Source organism: Meles meles, chromosome 2 (assembly GCF_922984935.1).
Source record: "Meles meles chromosome 2, mMelMel3.1 paternal haplotype, whole genome shotgun sequence".
NCBI classification, from domain to species: domain Eukaryota; kingdom Metazoa; phylum Chordata; class Mammalia; order Carnivora; family Mustelidae; genus Meles; species Meles meles.
In genome coordinates this window covers 123,876,898-123,894,440 of record NC_060067.1, presented here as the reverse complement: position 1 = coordinate 123,894,440, position 17,543 = coordinate 123,876,898, and the positions used below count along the sequence as shown (strand labels likewise).

The following is a 17,543-nucleotide window of genomic DNA, read 5'->3' as shown; positions in this document are numbered from 1 at the left end:
CTACTATCTTTCTCGCCTTTTTTCTATGTACTTCAGATATATCAAGATGGTGGAGTTGCAGAGCCTGAAAGAGGTCAGGTCTGGTGTTAGTTTTACGGATGTTTGAAATTTTCTGTAATAAAAAGTTAAAATAATTAAATTGGCACCCTCTATATATGAAATAGCAGATTCCTATGGTTCAAGTTTTAAAATGTAAAATTGCGGGTCAGTGAAAGAGCACAGAGAAGTATCCCTATTTCTCTGGTATAGATAACTACCTCATTGCTTCACTGTTAAATACAGAAAATTCATTCCAAATTCATTATGTTTTCTAACTATAACTCGAAATGCCAAGGCTATAGAAGTCATTAATAAATTCAACTACATAAATTTTTTTTTTAATTTCGCATGGCAAAAAATACTGTAAGCAAAGTCAAAAGACAAATGAGTACACTGGGAGAAAATAACTGCAGATAGCTATTATAAATAAAGAGCTAATACTCCTAAGATACAAAGACCTTAGTAACTTTAGGGAAAAAAGACCCAAATCCTATAAGAAAAATGGAAAAAAGACATGTACAGCTATCCACATCTATATATATGGCTCTTATATATCTGAAAGCTATAAACTTAACACATAAGGAATATGCACATTAAAACTACACTGAGATACTACTTCTTTGCCCTTTGGATTGAAAAAAATTAAAAGCTTGACCATACACCCTCTTTGTAAAGTTGTGGAAAAACAGGCACTCTCATATATTGCTGGTGGGAATGCAAAACAGTACAACTCCAAGAGAAGGGGATTTGGTAACATTTAGCAAAACTACACATCCATTTACCTTTTAAGCCAGTAACCCCACACCTGTGTTTTATCCTGAAGATCTACCGCCAGCAGTAAAAAAGACATGCATAAGGTTATTCATTGCAGCACTGCAAAAGTACAAAATCACTAGAAAACACCTGGAGAGCCCAGGGAAGATGGGACAGAAGACAGGACAAACAAACTTGCATACATACACATGAAGAATGTTATCCGCTTACTGATGCCAAAGAAAAATCTAAAAGATAAACATAAAGCCAATGAAGTTAATTATCTACAAGGATGGGGTGTTGTTTTGGGTTTTATAGTGGTACAGGCAAAGCAATTCTGAAAACATTTTAGATGATTATGTGCCCGTGTTCTCACTACAGAAAAAGGGAAAACAGAGGAATCAGTATGAACTCATATTTCTAAAATATATATCCATGTTGAAGCATATATCCATGTTACATGAGCACATGCATGCAAATGTGTATATACATGTATGTGCACATACAAAGATACCTATGTTTTCTAGCTTCTCCCCTAATAGGGCCCAGAGGCAAAGATGCAGCTGTGTTCGGATCTTGGCTTCTACTACCATTTCCCATCCCTCACTAAAAGGGACCAGGGCTCCAAGGAGACTGATTCTTGGGCCAGAGAAGATACCAAAGGAGTCTTTTTAATAATAAAAATAATTAAGTACTTAAAAAGCAAATAAATAAAAAATGATGGGAGCATGAAGAAGGACACAGGAGCTAGCATGGAGAAAGAGGATCCCACTGATGAAATGTGGACAATTTAAGAACCAAAATATTTAAGAACAGTAATGAATTATTAATCATTAGGTAACAAATAAGAATTCAGGTGTTCAATAGTAAGTAAAACAATGCAGACAAATAAAAGGGCTCTTATTTCAATAGAATGCTGAGTAATCACTGGTAAAAGTAGAGGGAGAATTGGAGTTGGAAAAAAAATCATCATGTGACAACCACAACCATAACAACTGGTTGAAGCAAGTTATCATTAGTGGATCCCTACACAAAGGGGAAAAAACTTTGATGAGAAGGAGGATATTTTAATTGTCTTAAAGTACCTCCTCACAATCTGCTTATTATCTGTATGGGAGTATAGTAACTATATAGTGAAGAAATCAGGTAATGAAACAGGTGGTCAAAATTTATACTACAAATGAGGAGTAGATATGATGGACACTGCATACCTCCAGATATGATGGCCTTAGAAAGACACACCCTTATGTAATATTTTGTCCAGGAATGCACAACCTGAAACTTAGCAAGAGGAAACATCAGATAAACTGAAGATAAGGAAAATACTGTTAAAAAGGAATAAAGGGAAGGGGGATGAATATATTCTTTGAAAATGCCAACATAATAAAGGACAAACAAAAGCTGAAGAACTGTTACAGATTAAGAGATACTGAAGACATGACATCGAAATGCAATATGGGATCACAAACTAAATTCCATACTGGAGGGGAAGAAATTTGCTTATTATAAAAGACACTAATTTGATCAACTGATAAAATTAGAAAATGGTAGATCAGATCAAAGTAATATAGGGGTGCCTGCGTGGTTCAGTCATTTGAGTGACCAATTCTTGATCTCAGCTTAGGTCTTGATCTCAGGGTCATGAGTTCAAGCCCTATGTTGGGCTCCATGGTAGGTGTGGAGCCTACTTTACAAAAAAAAAAAAAAAAGTAGTTAGTGTGGGGATGCTTAATCTACTGAAGATTTTAAGACTGCTCTGTAGCAGGGCAGTTCAGTGGCTCAGTTGGTTAGTGGTGTGCCTTCCGCTCATATCATGATCCCAGGGTTGAGTCGTGCATCAGGCTCCCTGCTTAGTGGGGAGTCTTCTTCTCTCTCTCCCTCCACCCTTGGCCCACCACCACGCCCCTCCCCCCGCTCATGCTGTCTCTTTCTCTCTCAAATAAATTAAATTAAAAGACTGCTCTATAAGAGATAATCCTTATCCTTGAGAAACCCACCCTAAGGTACTTAGGACTAAAGGGGTATAATATGTTCAATGTTACCTTTGCATGACTCAATAAGAATACATATATGCATGTGTGTGTATTTATAGATAAACACACAGAAACATTCATTCACAAAGTGAGTGATAAAATATTTGGGACAAAAGGTTAACAGGTAAATCTGGACATACGACATATGGATGGTCTTTATAGTATTGTTATAACTTTTCTTCAAGTTTGAAATTCTTTCCAAAAATCATTAAGTTCAAAAATTTAATATATCAAAAAAAAATTTAATATATCATTTTTCTCCCTGAATTGTTTTTTCTTCTATAATTTCTACACAGCTAAACGGGATAGAGAGTCAATCAGTCATCCAGCTAGACACCCGGCAGTTAACCTAGCCTACCCATAGGTTTCAATTCATTTTCTTCCTTTCCTTCAACTCCCATATGCAACTCCCATAACCTAAGGGAATATCTCTTATATTTGTCTTTTTTTTTTCCAATCACACTGAATCGGTTCAGGAACTAATCATTTAGCATATCTCATCAGATTTACTACCATCTACTAATAATAACCCTTCCACCAGTCCTCACTCTAACCCACTCTCCACACTGCTACAGAGTGTCCATGCCCAAATGAAATCTGATCATGTCATTCTGTATTTTTCAATTGGTCCTGAATATAGGTAGGAAAGAATTTACTAGATTTTAAAAATCCCAACACTGAGAAAATGTATTACTTTGGATCTCCAGAAGCAAATAAGCAAACATTACTGTCCAGAGGCTTAAAAGCTAGTATAATATAAATGTAAACTTAGTCATGAAACAACTACAGGGCCTACTTGGAACCAATCAAAAAGTAACTGCTATTAAAAGCAGTATCTTCAGTGCTCTTACACAAGTAAGACAGGATAGGACCTCTGGAAAGAGAGGTCATTAAAAGTAAGGGATGAAAGAAAAATGTAAGGAACAGAAGGGAAGTGTAGACTACTTAAAGGTAAGATAAGGAAAAGTAGAGAAGGTAAGAGAAAAAGGGAAAGGGAGGGAAAAAGTCTATTCTCTAGGATTTCACAGTAGAACAGTTTTGTCTCTCAGTAAAATGTCAACATTCTGAGAATTAACTAGCCATCTCTTAGTTTTTCCTAACTGAAAAGCACTGAACATAACCAGAGAAGAGTTCTTTATGTCTTTATGAATATCTGACATTTCATCAGAAGTTACTTGAGATCAGTATTATTCATCATTAAAGTATACTCTATGAGTAGTGAAAATATAAGCAAAAAAAGAATCATGTGTCTGCTTTCATTTTGTAGATTTCTTTTTTTAATTTCACAGTTCAAGGGTTCAAAACATATGCTATATTATATAAAATTGCATATAGATTTTATATAGATACATTGTATACGAAATTTATAAAACTGAAACTTCCCACTTAGAGTACCTATACAATTATTCTAATACATATAGATACAGCCAAAATATAAAATCATAACTCCAAACTTTCCCCTGGAAATTTGCAAGAAGCAGTACAATATGTTAATACAACCATTGTACTTCCCCACAAAGCCTTGTAACATACAAATGCACATAACCACCTTTGTTTTCCAATAGCTACTAAGCTGACCTGGGCTCCCTGTGCCTGCCTACAGTCAGTGAAGAAAATTCAAAGACTTCATTCATTCAGCCACTCAGCCAATGCAGAGTGAGCATCTAACCCTCTAAGTACTGGGTAGTGATTCTGCAACCCCTTCCTTTCTCTTTTTTCACCCCTCCTCTCTTTATCAAATAAATTGCCTGCTGCTATCCTTACTGCCATATGCATTCCCTTTAACCTCTTTCTTTTCCCAACTTCTGTTCCATTAACCTGAAAGCAACCGTCTTTATTCTCATTTGTCAACCTCAACCCAGTAATAACTATTTCCAGTCACTATTCAATTCCCCCACAAATTCTGTCATATATATCTCATGTGGCTTCCTGCTCCTGTGACAGGAATATTTTTCAACTTCAGTGGGCAGGCACCAGGACGGAACAAATACAGAATGTGGACTGCTACAAGAAAACTTTTCAGGACTCTCTTCAAGAGGTCAGTATCATTTAAAAAGGAAAAAAAAGAAGAAGAAAGAAGGCAGGCAGGCAGGAAGTGAGGGAAGGAGGGAGAGGGAGAGAGGGAGGGAGGGAAAAAGGATAGGAAAAACTAATCTAGGTTTTTAAAGAATAAAGAGATACAAGCAAATGTTATGTATGGACCTTAACTAGATTGTTGTTTGAAAAAACTATAAAAGAAATCTTGTGGGGGTGGGGGGCGCCTGGGTGGCTTGGTAGGTTCATCATCTGTCTCAAGATCAGATTGTGATCTCAGGGTCCTGGGATCAAGCCCTATATGAGGTTTCCCACTCAGCGGGGAGCTTCTCCCTTTCCCACTCCCCCTGCTTCTGTTTCCTCTCTCGCTGTGTCTCTGTCAAATAAATAAATAAAATCTTTAAAAATAAAAAAATAAAAATAACATGAGTTTATTAAATTACTGTTATTTTGTTTCCTATGATAATAGTATAATGGTCATGTAGAGAAATGCCCTTATTTCTATGAGGTACATACTGAATCATTTTGGGGTTAAATATTATGATGGCTGAAATTACTTTCAAATGGTTCAGCAATGCCACTCTCTTCCCTGAAATGTATATAAATACAATAGGAATGTATGTGGCAAAACACTGGTAATTATTGACACAAGGTTGAAAAGTATTTGGATATACACTGTATTTTCACTAAACTTTTCTGTATGGTTAAAATTTTCAAAATGCAAACTTTGGTTTCAGTCAGGGCTCTGCACTCAGCGGGGAATCTGCTTGGAATTCTCTCTCCCTCTCCCTCCCCTTCTATCCCTCCCCCCACTCATGCACACACACCCTCTCTCTAAAATAAATACTTTTAAAATGTAAAAGGAGAGGTATAAAACCATTGAGCAGTCTCCAATGGTTTCTAGATTTCTCGTATTTTTGAAAGAGCAAAAATATGAAACTTCCCATTGGTCTACAAAATGCTAACTGATAAATCTTAGAATGGGTTACCACTCTGGTCAGGTTGTAAACACACAAAAGGATGACTCTTTCTTTTTCCTATATAAACAAATTTATTTTACATCACCAATACTTTAAACATAAAGCCATCATTTTTGCCATGTTACCAAATATGAAAATTTGTGGTTATATTGCACAAATCTTTCCTTAAACCCTGTAGTTTACAGTCTGCATTAGAACATCTTATATCAAGACATACAAAAGATCATGGAGCAAAGAGTATTTCCATTATCTGTGAATTACTTATATACACCTCATATATGTTCTCCTTTCTGCTAACTCTGTGATACTTTTTTATTTTTAAAAGACCCTACTACTCTCAGAGGCCTAACTCTGTGGTAAATCATGCAGAAAGGAGTACAGTAAACCTAAAGTAAAAAAGATGGCTGACACCACCACACTTTTCTTTTTTCTTTTTTCTTTTTTTCTGGAATATACATCACAGAGGACACTGTTTAAATATTTTTAGGCCCTGGGGCACCTGGCTGGCTCAGACAGAAGAGCATGTGACTCTTGGTCTCAGAGTTTTGAGTTTGAGCCCCACACTGGGTACAGAGATTACTTAAATAATAAAACTTTAAAAAATACATTTTTAGGATCTATGCTTCTTCAAAATAGTTATAAGCTTTGACTGAAATATTCATTCATTTAATGCACAGACCATTTTCCACTATTTAGACTTCAACTGTATCCCAGACTCCTGAACTATGAACCATAGAAAATAAGATTGCCACAAAATCCCAATACCTACACAGATAAGAAAAAGCAAAGAGCTGATTCAAATCAATAAACTTAAAATATATTAAAACCTCAAAAATTTTCTAATAATAGTTTGCTTTAGTTATTATACTAAAGAGATTTCTTTCTACACTAGCCCCCCCCCCTTTTTTTTAAGATTCTATTTATTTATTTGAGAGAGAGAGTGAATACAAGCACGAGTTGAGTTTGGGGCAAATGGAAAGGGCGAGAAAGAGAATCTCAAGCGGACTCTATGCTGAGCACCTGACAGGCTCGATCTCATAACCCTGGGATCAGACCTGAGCTGAAATCAAGAGTCAGACGCTTAACCGACTGAGCCACTGTGGTGCTCCCACATAAGCCCTTCTTAGAGAATTTGCCCTGCCCCCATTCAATGAAAAGCCAATTCTCTTACAAACACCTAACAGGGTCTTTTCAGCAACAGTTGACTGAACAGCTACGGACATCCTTCCTAACATGAAATAAATGGATTCTCTCTCCTAGCAAGTTAGAATTTAAATGTGGTAACTGTGAAAGTTAGCTATGGGGGCCAAGAGCTAACTGAACTTAACACCCACAACTGACCACTGTACATTAATTAAAAAAGCAAAGAAAAGCATTTGGTCAAGAGAAACAAAAACAATATAAGCAAGTCCAGAAAAAGAAATGGAGAATGGGTACAAAAACACTCAGTTCTGTACTTCCTGTACTTGAAATGTATATAATATTTAGTACCAGGATAACTGTTTGCAAAATTATTGCCTTTAAGAAAAAATGAAAAAGGTTAAGAACATCTGTGTGGGTACAGAACTTTCAAAGGAAATAAATGAGTTAAAAGAAAAACTAAAGATCAAAAATACAATTGGGATATAGCAAAGTCTGGGATTCAATTACTTTCAAATCAACAGATTCTTCCCCAAAATAAAATGTTAACCTTACACAGGGGTCACCTGAGAAGACAGAACAAATCATTCTGCTCCAAGTATTTATTAGTAGGTATTTTCTTACTTTTCTCAACAATATAATTAAATATTTGAAGCCCATATTTAATATAAAGAATGTTCACAGGCTACTATCTTCAAATATAAATTCAGATATAGTACAAACACTTCACATTCTTCTAGGGAAAAGAAGTGATATCATTCCTCATGTATAAGATAGGCAGGATAGCAGAGCAGGTGAATGCTTGAGCCCTAGAGCTAGACTCCTAGGTTCGATTATGGCTCTAACATTAACTAATTCTGAAACTGTGGGCAAGTTACTTCTTATGCCTGCTTTTCTAACAACATAAAAATTAGCATAATAATAAATTAATCTCACAGGATTGTTATGAAGAATAAATGATGTAATATATGAAAAATCTAGGAAACAGTAAATGGATACTACAATTAATATTATCACTAAATATTATTCAAAGGAAAAGGATGGATTTCATTTATCTACATTATACCAGTGAATTCCTTGAAAGCAGACATAAGACATGAAAAACATAAAACTGACCCAAAAGAACAGGGGAGATAAAGATAAACCTGCATAAAAAAACTAATTTCTATCATATAGACTCTGCACCAATAAACCAAGAATTATCCTCTCATGGGGAACAGCTTGCCTTCTCATAATATTTTGTAAAAGCTTTCCTTCAGCAACCACTGACCATGAAAAGAAGCCCTTATTCCTGAATGCCCACTTAGATATAGCTAAGCATCAGGATGATCTGTTGCTGGAGGAAGGTAAAAATATTTTTAAAGATTTTTTTTTTTAATTTTAAAAGATTTTTAAACAACAAAGTCTTAGCTCTGATCTCAAAAAGTTTGAGGTTTTTTTTGTTTTGTTTTTGTTTTGTTTTTTAAAGATTTTATTTTTTATTTGTCAGAGAGAGAGAGAGGGAGAGAGGGATCACAGGCAGACAGAGTGGCAGGCAGAGTGAGAGGGAGAAGCAGGCTCCCCGCTGAGCAAGGAGCCCGATGTGGGACTTGATCCCAGGACAATGGGATCATGACCTGAGCCGAAGGCAGCTGCTTAACCAACTGAGCCACTCAGGCGTCCCTCAAAAAGTTTGAGTTTTTAACCATGATTGGCTCTGAGATAACTTCAAAAATTCATTCTTATGGAGTTTTTTGAAACATTTTTTGGACTAGGCCATTACATAATGAAGAAAGAGCTAGAAATATTGTAATGAGAAAAACAACTCTTCCATTATGAACGCAAGATAATGCGATTCGTTTCCTACAGGATGCTCAGTAAGGCCAAAAAAGAAGAACCAAACTGAAAGGTCAAAAATTATGTCAACAGGGGCGCCTGGGTGGCTCAGTGGGTTAAGCCGCTGCCTTCGGCTCAGGTCATGATCTCAGGGTCCTGGGATCGAGTCCCGCATCGGGCTCTCTGCTCAGCGGGGAGACTGCTTCCCTCTCTCTCTCTCTCTGCCTGCCTCTCTGCCTTGTTGTGGTTTCTTTCTGTCAAATAAGTAAATAAAATCTTTAAAAAAAAAATTATGTCAACAGGAACCAGGAAGGAAAGGAGTAAAGGAGGAAGGGAAAGAGGGCAGACCATTATAAATTATATCAACTCTTTGAAGGTGGAAAGAACCAAGAGAGCCTAATTTTTAAAGATCCAAAATAACATTTTTTTAAAAATAAAAAAGCAAAAAAAAAAAAATTAGAAAGAATGTGTCCTTCCTTCCCTTTGTGTTTTGAAATCATTCCTTAACGGGGAGCCCTCCCACACTGCTGGTGGGAATGCAAGCAGGTGCAGCCACTCTGGAAAACAGTATAGAGGTTCCTTAAAAAGTTGAAAATAGAGCTTCCCTATGACCCAGCAATCACACTACTGGGTATTTACCCTAAAGATACAAATGTAGTGATCCAAAGGGGCACGTGCACCCCAATGTTTATAGCAGCAATGTTCACAATAGCCAAACTATGGAAAGAGCCTAGATGACCACCAACAGATGAACGGATAAAGAAGATGTGGTGTGTATATATATATACACACACACACACACACACACACACACATATATACACACACAATGGAATACTATGCAGCCACGAAACAAACCCACATGAAACCTTGCCATTTTCAATAACGTGGATGGAACTAGAGGGTATTATGCTAAGCAAAATAAGTCAATCAGAGAAAGACATTATCATATGATCTCACTAGTATGTGCAATTTGAGAAACAAGACAGAGGATCATAAGGGAAGGGATGGAAAAATGAGACAAGACAAAACCAGAGAGGGAGACAAACCATAAGAGACTCAATCTCACAAAACAAACTGAGGGTCGCTGGAGGAGAAGGGAGTAGGAAGGACAGGGTGGCTGGGTGATGGACACTGGGGAGGGTATGTGATATGGGGAGTGCTGTGAGTTGTGTAGACTGATGATTCACAGACCTGTACCCCTAAAACAAATAATACATTGGATGTTAATTTAAAAAAATAACAGAAGAAACTGTGCAAGGTGTAGAGGGGTCAGTGATAGGGGTAGGGTGAGTCTATGTACTATGTACTATCTGCTCAATTATGCTATAAATCTAAAACTATATTTAAAAAGGAAAAAATAAATCATTCTTTAACAAATCACATTCTACTTCAGCATATGGACATACAACAATCCTTCATTCTATCAAAAAATACTGAATCTTTACTTTCCAAATATGATTCTAGGCTAGGCTTTTTTTTCAAAGATTTTATTTATTATGTATTTGACAGAGACAGACACTGAAAGAGGGAGCACAAGCAGGGGGAGTGGGAGAGGAAGCAGCAGCAAGATGTGGGGTTATATCCCAGGACCCTGGGATGATGACCTGAGCCGAAGGTAGTCATTTAACCAACTGAGCCACCCAGGTGCCTCTAGGCTTTTTTTTTTTTTTTTAAGATTTTATTTAATTATTTGAGAGATAGCATGTGCATGCACGAGTGGTGAGAGTGGGGGACAGAGGGAAGAAGAGAAACAGACTCCCCTACGAGCAGCGAGCCCAACGGGGCTGGACCCCAGGACCCTGAGGTCATGACCTGAGCCAAAGGGAGATGCTTAACTGACTGAGTCCCCCCAGATGCTCCTAGGCTAGACTCTTTGAGGTTCCTCTATCACCACAGGAAAGGAAGACAATAAAACAGCTTGAGAGATTATGCTTTAGATTTCCTCCCATTTCCTGTCCTCTTTCTATACCATTTGTTGTATAAAACTTCCAAATTACAAACTCTTAAGGAGAGTGGAGGCCTTCTTAGTTTTCATCTAGATAAAGCACCAAAAAAAAAAAAAAAAAAAAAAAAGTGCTCAGGCAAGGTAAAGTTGACCTCTCACCAAATTAGGAGCAAAAGGTATGTGAACAGGAGACAGGACACTTCCTCCGAAATTCCACATTTCCCTTAACTTAAGCATAGATCCTTCCTTCCTCTACAAGGAGAAGGAGTTTAGCTCTCTTAGGATGCTCCCAAGTGGCGACAGTCATCTCACAAGTAGGTTAATACACCAAAGGGCAGCCTGCAGTAAACGTCTTGAGAAAACTGAGACAAAGGGCAATCCAATCACAGGTAAGAAGACACGTCCTTCACAAGACTATGAAGGGTATAGGGACGCCTTCTCCCACTCCCTCCTCCCAGGACAAAAGAGAATAAAAAACAGAAGGGGGCGGGTAGCAGTAAGAGTCTAAAAAGAGAACAAAAATGAAAAGTTGACCTCCCTGTGTTAGAGATATATAACGCCCAAACAGCTCCTCAGACCTACAGCGAAAACAGCATACTTATTTCCTCCATTCCCTCCTTCCCCTTCCTAAGTCAATAATTTTAGCAGTGGCTCTAAACTTATATCCTTTTATGCAAACTCTATTCTACTTTTCAAAAATAAAGACAATAGGCTCGCTAGAAGTTGTGTAATCAACTAAACATTAAGTGCTATATACTATCATTAGCAGAACATCATTCTATTTATATTTTAACATTCAAAAATTCAGAGGTAAAAGTGACTTAAGGCCGTTGCTTGCAACAATGAATGACAGCTAACATAAATTTAGCTTTTATTTACAATGTGCTAGGTATAGTGTTGAGGACTTCGCAAGCATATCCTCCTTTAACCCTTATGATACTTCTATTAAATACTATTAATAAACCCAGTTTATAGATGAGGAAATAAGAGAAATTAAGAAATGTATATACGAGGGCAAAGAGATACAAGCAACGACACCATGATCTAAACTTAGAAATATGGCTAAGTTTGGTACCTTAACCAAAACATATATTACACTGTTTTCACTCATCCCTGCTTTTAAATCTTTATACAATTTTTAAATCATACTATCAATGAAGATCAATACATAATTTGTCCTCAAAACAAGAGCCAAATAAGGGATACTCAGGGTCAAAAATAACTCAAAGACAAAGTCAGAGAAACCTCTAGCTCTAGTCAATAATCAAAAGTCTGCTGGCAGGGGGATCACAAAAGGGAATAAAGTGTGATAAAAATCATTTATACTTCTAAGTCCCAAACTTTAGGTATCATTTCTTGAAATAGAAGAGACCTGAATTAAAACTTAAAAATCCCAATACCCTAATTAGTGCTATTTTACTTTTCAACTTGTATTTTTTTCTGATTATAAAAACTTTTAAAACTTTTTACTTTAAAAGCTTCACATTAAATACCTGTACTTCTCATACTGTATTGAGTACCATTTCTTGAACTTTTTAAACTCTTTCAATATATCTTTCTAGATAGAATGCATTCTATATAAACTTTCATTTCTGGGTGATATTTTTTTAAACTGTAAAATACTCAACGCTATTTTCTTCAGAGAGTCTAAAGTCCCAAATCTAGTCATAAATCTACTCCCAGAAATTTTCATAATAAAAAGAAAACAAATTATACACAAAACGCGCAGTTCAATATCCTGTTAACAAAGAAACGTAAGAGTGTAAATTTAAAACTTTCTCTCTGTCTCAGCGCACCTGGGTGGTTCAGTGGGTTAAGCATCTGCCTTCAGCTCAGGACATGATCCCAGGGTTGCAGGATCGAGCCCCACGTCAAGGTTCCTGCTTAGTGTGGAGACTACTTCTGCCTCTTCCCTGGCCCACGCTCTCTAGTGCATGCTCTCTTTCTCTCTTGAATAAATAAAACTGTTAAAAATAAATAAATAAATAAAACTTCCTCTCTGTCATAATCAATGCAGCAGAGCTTTCTTCCTAAGAAAAAAATACTACCATTTGCTCAAAAATAAGAATGCATTTCCCAGTCCACTGTATATATCAAAAGAAAGTCTTCAATTTAAAATTCTGTATAGTCTCTGTTAAATCACACCCTGCTAACAAGTAAAAACAGATTCACATAAAAATTCTATTGAATTCATACTCATTTTACTTTTGTACAGCATGAAATGACTTCAACTTCCAAACCTAGTGAGAATTAAAAATAATATACCATACTGCCTTCCAAAACAAAGATTACAAAAATGAACCCATAAGTATATTTTCCAAGTACACCCCCATCAACGTAAATATTAAGAACCACTAGCTAGCAGACAGTGCAGGCATGACTAGGTCACTACATTCTCTAGAAGTAATTATGATTGTAATTTCCCAATTTGGTGTATTAAATATCCTCACAAATGTCTGACAATTTCTACCAATTTAAAATTTAAAATGTAACTTAGTTGTAAAAAGCCACTGTAGTAAAGCTGATAAAATTAATCTTACTAATGACCTCTTACTCTTCAATCTTTTTAGAGAAAGAAGATTTGGCCTTCGGATATTTTATGAGAAATAACAGTTTAACAACTCAGCAAAGTGAAAAGTCAGATACTGTGTGAGGATTTCTACAAAGGACCAAAAAATAACTGATTTAATGAACTGAAACAAAATAAACACCACTTTACTTTAAAAAAAAAAAAAGGAAATTGAAGATAAAAGTTATGTTTCTTCTTTTTTTTGTAAGAGTAAGGAGGTACTTTCTTCTTACAAAGTCACATGGCATACGAGTATTAAACTTCTGTTTACAGTTGAAGACTAGGCATGCCTGGCTGGCTCAGTTAGTGGAGCATGTGACTATTGATCTTGGGAGTCATGAGTTCGAGCACCATAACGGGAGTAGAGATTACTTTAAAAAAAAAAAAAAAAAAAAAAAGTTGAAGACTTAAGCTTTCTGAATAATATCAAATAACTTATGTATTTTTCCACCTAGCATATTTTCTTCTTCCCTCATTTTTATGTACTATTGTAGGGAGCTTCAGAGATGGCTCCCAATGACCTCACCTCTTAGTATACACAACCTTGTATAATCCTCTCTCCTGAGTGTGGGCTGAACCTAATGACTCACTTTTTTTTTTTTAAAGAATTTTTTTTAAAGATTTTATTTATTTATTTGAGGAAGAACACATGCAAGCAGGGGGAGGAGCAGAGGGAGAAGGACAAAGGGACAAAGCAGAATCTGTGATGAGCACAGAATATGACATAGGGCTTGATTCCACGACCCAGAGATCATGACCTGGGCCAAAACCAAGAGTCAGAGGCTTAACTAACTGAGCCACCCAAGGGCCACAGTGACTCACTCTCAATGAAGAGAAAAGGGAGTAATGGGTTACCACTTCCATGATTACATTACAAAACAAAAGGTTCATATGGAAAGGAACTAAGGTAGGCTATTGGCAAACAGCCAATATGAGGAACTGGGGCCCTCAGCCCAACCATCACGTGAGTGAATTAGAGACAGATCCTTCCCCAGAGCCCTCAGATGAAACCACAGCCCTGTGGACATGTTGAATGCAGCTCTGTGAGGGACCCTGAACCCGAGGAGTCAGCTTAGATTCTTGACCAACATACACTGTAACGTAACATTTGTTGTCCTAAGTCACGAAGTTTTGGTGTAATTTGTTATGTAGTGCTATGGGTTGAAATGTGTCTCTCTGAAAATTCATATGTTGAAATCTTCATCCCCAGTACTTCAGAATGTGACCTTTTTTGGAGACAGGTTTTACAGAGGTAATCAAGTCGAACTGAGGTCATTAGGATGGGCCCTAATCCAACATGAACTGGTATCCTTACAAAAAGGGGAAATTTGGACACAGAGAAAGACACACAGAGAAGGATGATGATATAAAGTGACAGAGAAAGGAAAGAGGCTTGGAACAGAGCCTTCCCTCAAGGACCTCAGAAGGAACCACTCCTGCTGCCACCCCAATTTCAGACTCTTGGCTTCCAGACCATAAGAAAAAAAAATAAGTTTCTGTTTAAGCCACCCAGTTAGTAGTAATTTGTTATAGCAGCTCTAACAAATTAATACATATGGCCAGAGAGAACTAATACATATACTTGATTCAAAGTAACTTTTATTGGCAGTACCAAAATTAGCCTTTATGCAGAGCTCAAGTAGATGGCCAAAGCTTCCAAGTCTTAATTCTAAAAAAAGACATTAACCATATCAGAAAAATCTTAGACCACAGAGTTTTTTTTTTTTTTAAGTCAGCTGGGACTTCAGCAATCATATAATCTAATCCACTCGTTTCAAAAAATTGAGGATACTGATGTGGTAGGAGCTGTTTAGGACACTTAACATATAGTAATTCCACACAAGAAACTTATGAGGCATCAACATCAGCAATTTCAATTTTAAGATGAAGAAATTGATGTCTAGGGCGCCTGGGTGGCTCAGTGGTTTAAGTCACTGCCTTCGGCTCAGGTCATGATCTCAGGGTCCTAGGATCGAGTCCCGCATCGGGCTCTCTGCTCAGCAGGGAACCTGCTTCCCTCTCACTCTCTCTGCCTGCCTCTCTGCCTACTTGTGATCTCTCTCTGTCAAATAAATAAATAAAATCTTTAAAAAAAAAAAAAAAAAAAAAAAGAAATTGATGTCTAGAAGTTAAGGTCACACAGTTGGTGAGTGGCCTGGATTTAGTAAACTGAGGTACACAGAGGATAAAGGATTTAAGCAAAATCATAGTAGCTGAGCTTAGATTAAACCTAATGGTCCTTTCTCTTACCTTCAAATCTTTTTTTCATAAAGTTAAGTAGAAAAGCTTTTCTTCTACTTGCTATATTCAATTCAATATATATACTCAGCATGGCTACCTTAGAAATATTTATATGATTATCTATCTGCCCTTCTCTGACTACACAAACATGGTTGCTACTTTTCTCCTGCTCCTAAACCCTAAAACACTGCCTTTCAATCCCTGATGCTTTTCTCTCAACTATGTTAATCACTTTTACACACTGGAAGTCAAGGTTTCACTTCTACACCGTTTGGGAAATACAGCTTTAGGTTAATGTTTGATCCCAATTACAATACCAATACCCCTGGAAGGGTAACACTCTATTATGAGTCATCTGCATTTTAGGAGGAATAAATCAGATCCTTTTTCAGAGAACAGGATTTGAAACAAAGATTTCAAGAAAGTCATTGCCAAGTTTTAAAATGACCAAGGCACAACATATTCTGGGGTACCCTACTTAAGAATCAAGAGTCTAAGACCCAGGCAATGGTTCCAGAGCACTTTCCCTGGGAGAGGGCCTTCCAGCATGTAGGCAAAACCTTCAATCAGGGCAAGATCTTCAAGTGAACATCTCTGGCCATCGCCTAGCTACCTATACCTGCCCTTCAGGGAGATGGGGGTCATTAAAGGAAACTGAACACTGGGGGAAAAAAAAAAAAGAATCAGTCTGTTTAGGGAAATAATTAAGCGTCAGCCTTTCTTTGGAGTCTGAACTACAGGACAAAGAGTGAGGGAAGTGGTGACAACATGTTTCCCATGGCAAAGAAGGGAAAAATGAAGAAAGCCAGTTCTCCAAAGACAGTGAGACAGACACACAGGAGAGACGCTCACTGACAGCATGAGGAAACCCTGATTGCATTTGGTTCCTGGGTTCTTCTTGTACATCTCCGCTGCATTTGCCTGTCCCTGGATCTTCTGGTGTCCCCTGGGATATACACCCAAACATCTGATAACTTCCCTTTTTTGCTTAAGCTATTTGAATTGCATCAAGTGCAATTAATAGAGAACATGGTCAAACAGGTACCCTCTCTAAAACTGAAAAACGTTACTGAAGGACTAACAACCTCATGTAAAAGCTTTTTAGTAACAATAATGCCAAGTAAAATACTAAAACTAAAGCAGTAGTACTCTCAAATGCCTCACACCATAGCTCACCACTTAAACTAGTCATTCATAGGAATTACAACAGAACAGAATTAACAATTCCAAAGCCCACGCTTACAGCTAGATTTTTCCAGAAAAAAAAAAAATGATGTTTTAAACATGATGTTATTCTATGTAGGTACCTACAATAAAAATAATAATGCTTTAAAGCCAACATTGAAACTGAAGATTATTTGTTCGAACATATCCCCTTTTTTGGTGCAGAAAACTACAAGTCATTCAGGAAAGCAGGTGTGCCTAAGTTTACCCAGCCATCAGTGGTTAAGGACTGAAACCCAGCTCTTCTGAGTCAGAGTTCAGTGGTCTTGCTACAGTGCAATGATGTGATATCATGGTTCTTGCTTCTGGCTCCTAGTTTGACAGATAAAACAATCATAAAACTGACCTGATTCTCTGTTCTGGGCTGGCATGAACCTGCGTAGAAATAATAGGAGTGGCAGGCACTTTCTTCCTGAAGCAGACGTGGAGAAGTATTCTACCTGTGATGAAAGAAGGAAAAAGAAAACCCAGTTTACTTTCAGAGTATGTTTTGGCATAATAAGTCATTCATTTTCTGATTCCTTCTTTCTCTTATTTGTTGGCAACAGTTTAACAGCAGAGCACATGACAATGATTTTAGACAGATAAAATTTGCTATCTAAAATCCATAAAGAATATCGAGTCATTTAATTTGGTCTCCATAAACCATCTGGTTCGGTTTCTTCACTTTACCGAGACCAGGAAAAGTTATGCAAAGACTCAATGACAACTCAAGTTCTTAGTGGCAGAGCCAGGTTCAGAATCTAATTCTTCCCATATCCAGTCCA

The 17,543-nt window shown here is 37.0% G+C and overlaps 1 protein-coding gene across 4 annotated transcripts in view; it reads right to left on the bottom strand.

Annotated features, from left to right (window-relative positions):
* The window catches only part of WDFY3 (WD repeat and FYVE domain containing 3), a 238,448-nt gene extending 221,232 nt beyond the window's left edge, over positions 1–17,216 (bottom strand). For all 4 annotated transcript variants that reach the window (XM_045989611.1, XM_045989613.1, XM_045989612.1 and 1 more), the window contains exon 1: positions 17,123–17,216. The gene's annotated coding sequence lies outside the window, so the exon portion shown is untranslated. The remainder of the gene's footprint in view (positions 1–17,122) is intronic.
* Between the last annotated feature and the right edge of the window lie 327 nt (positions 17,217–17,543).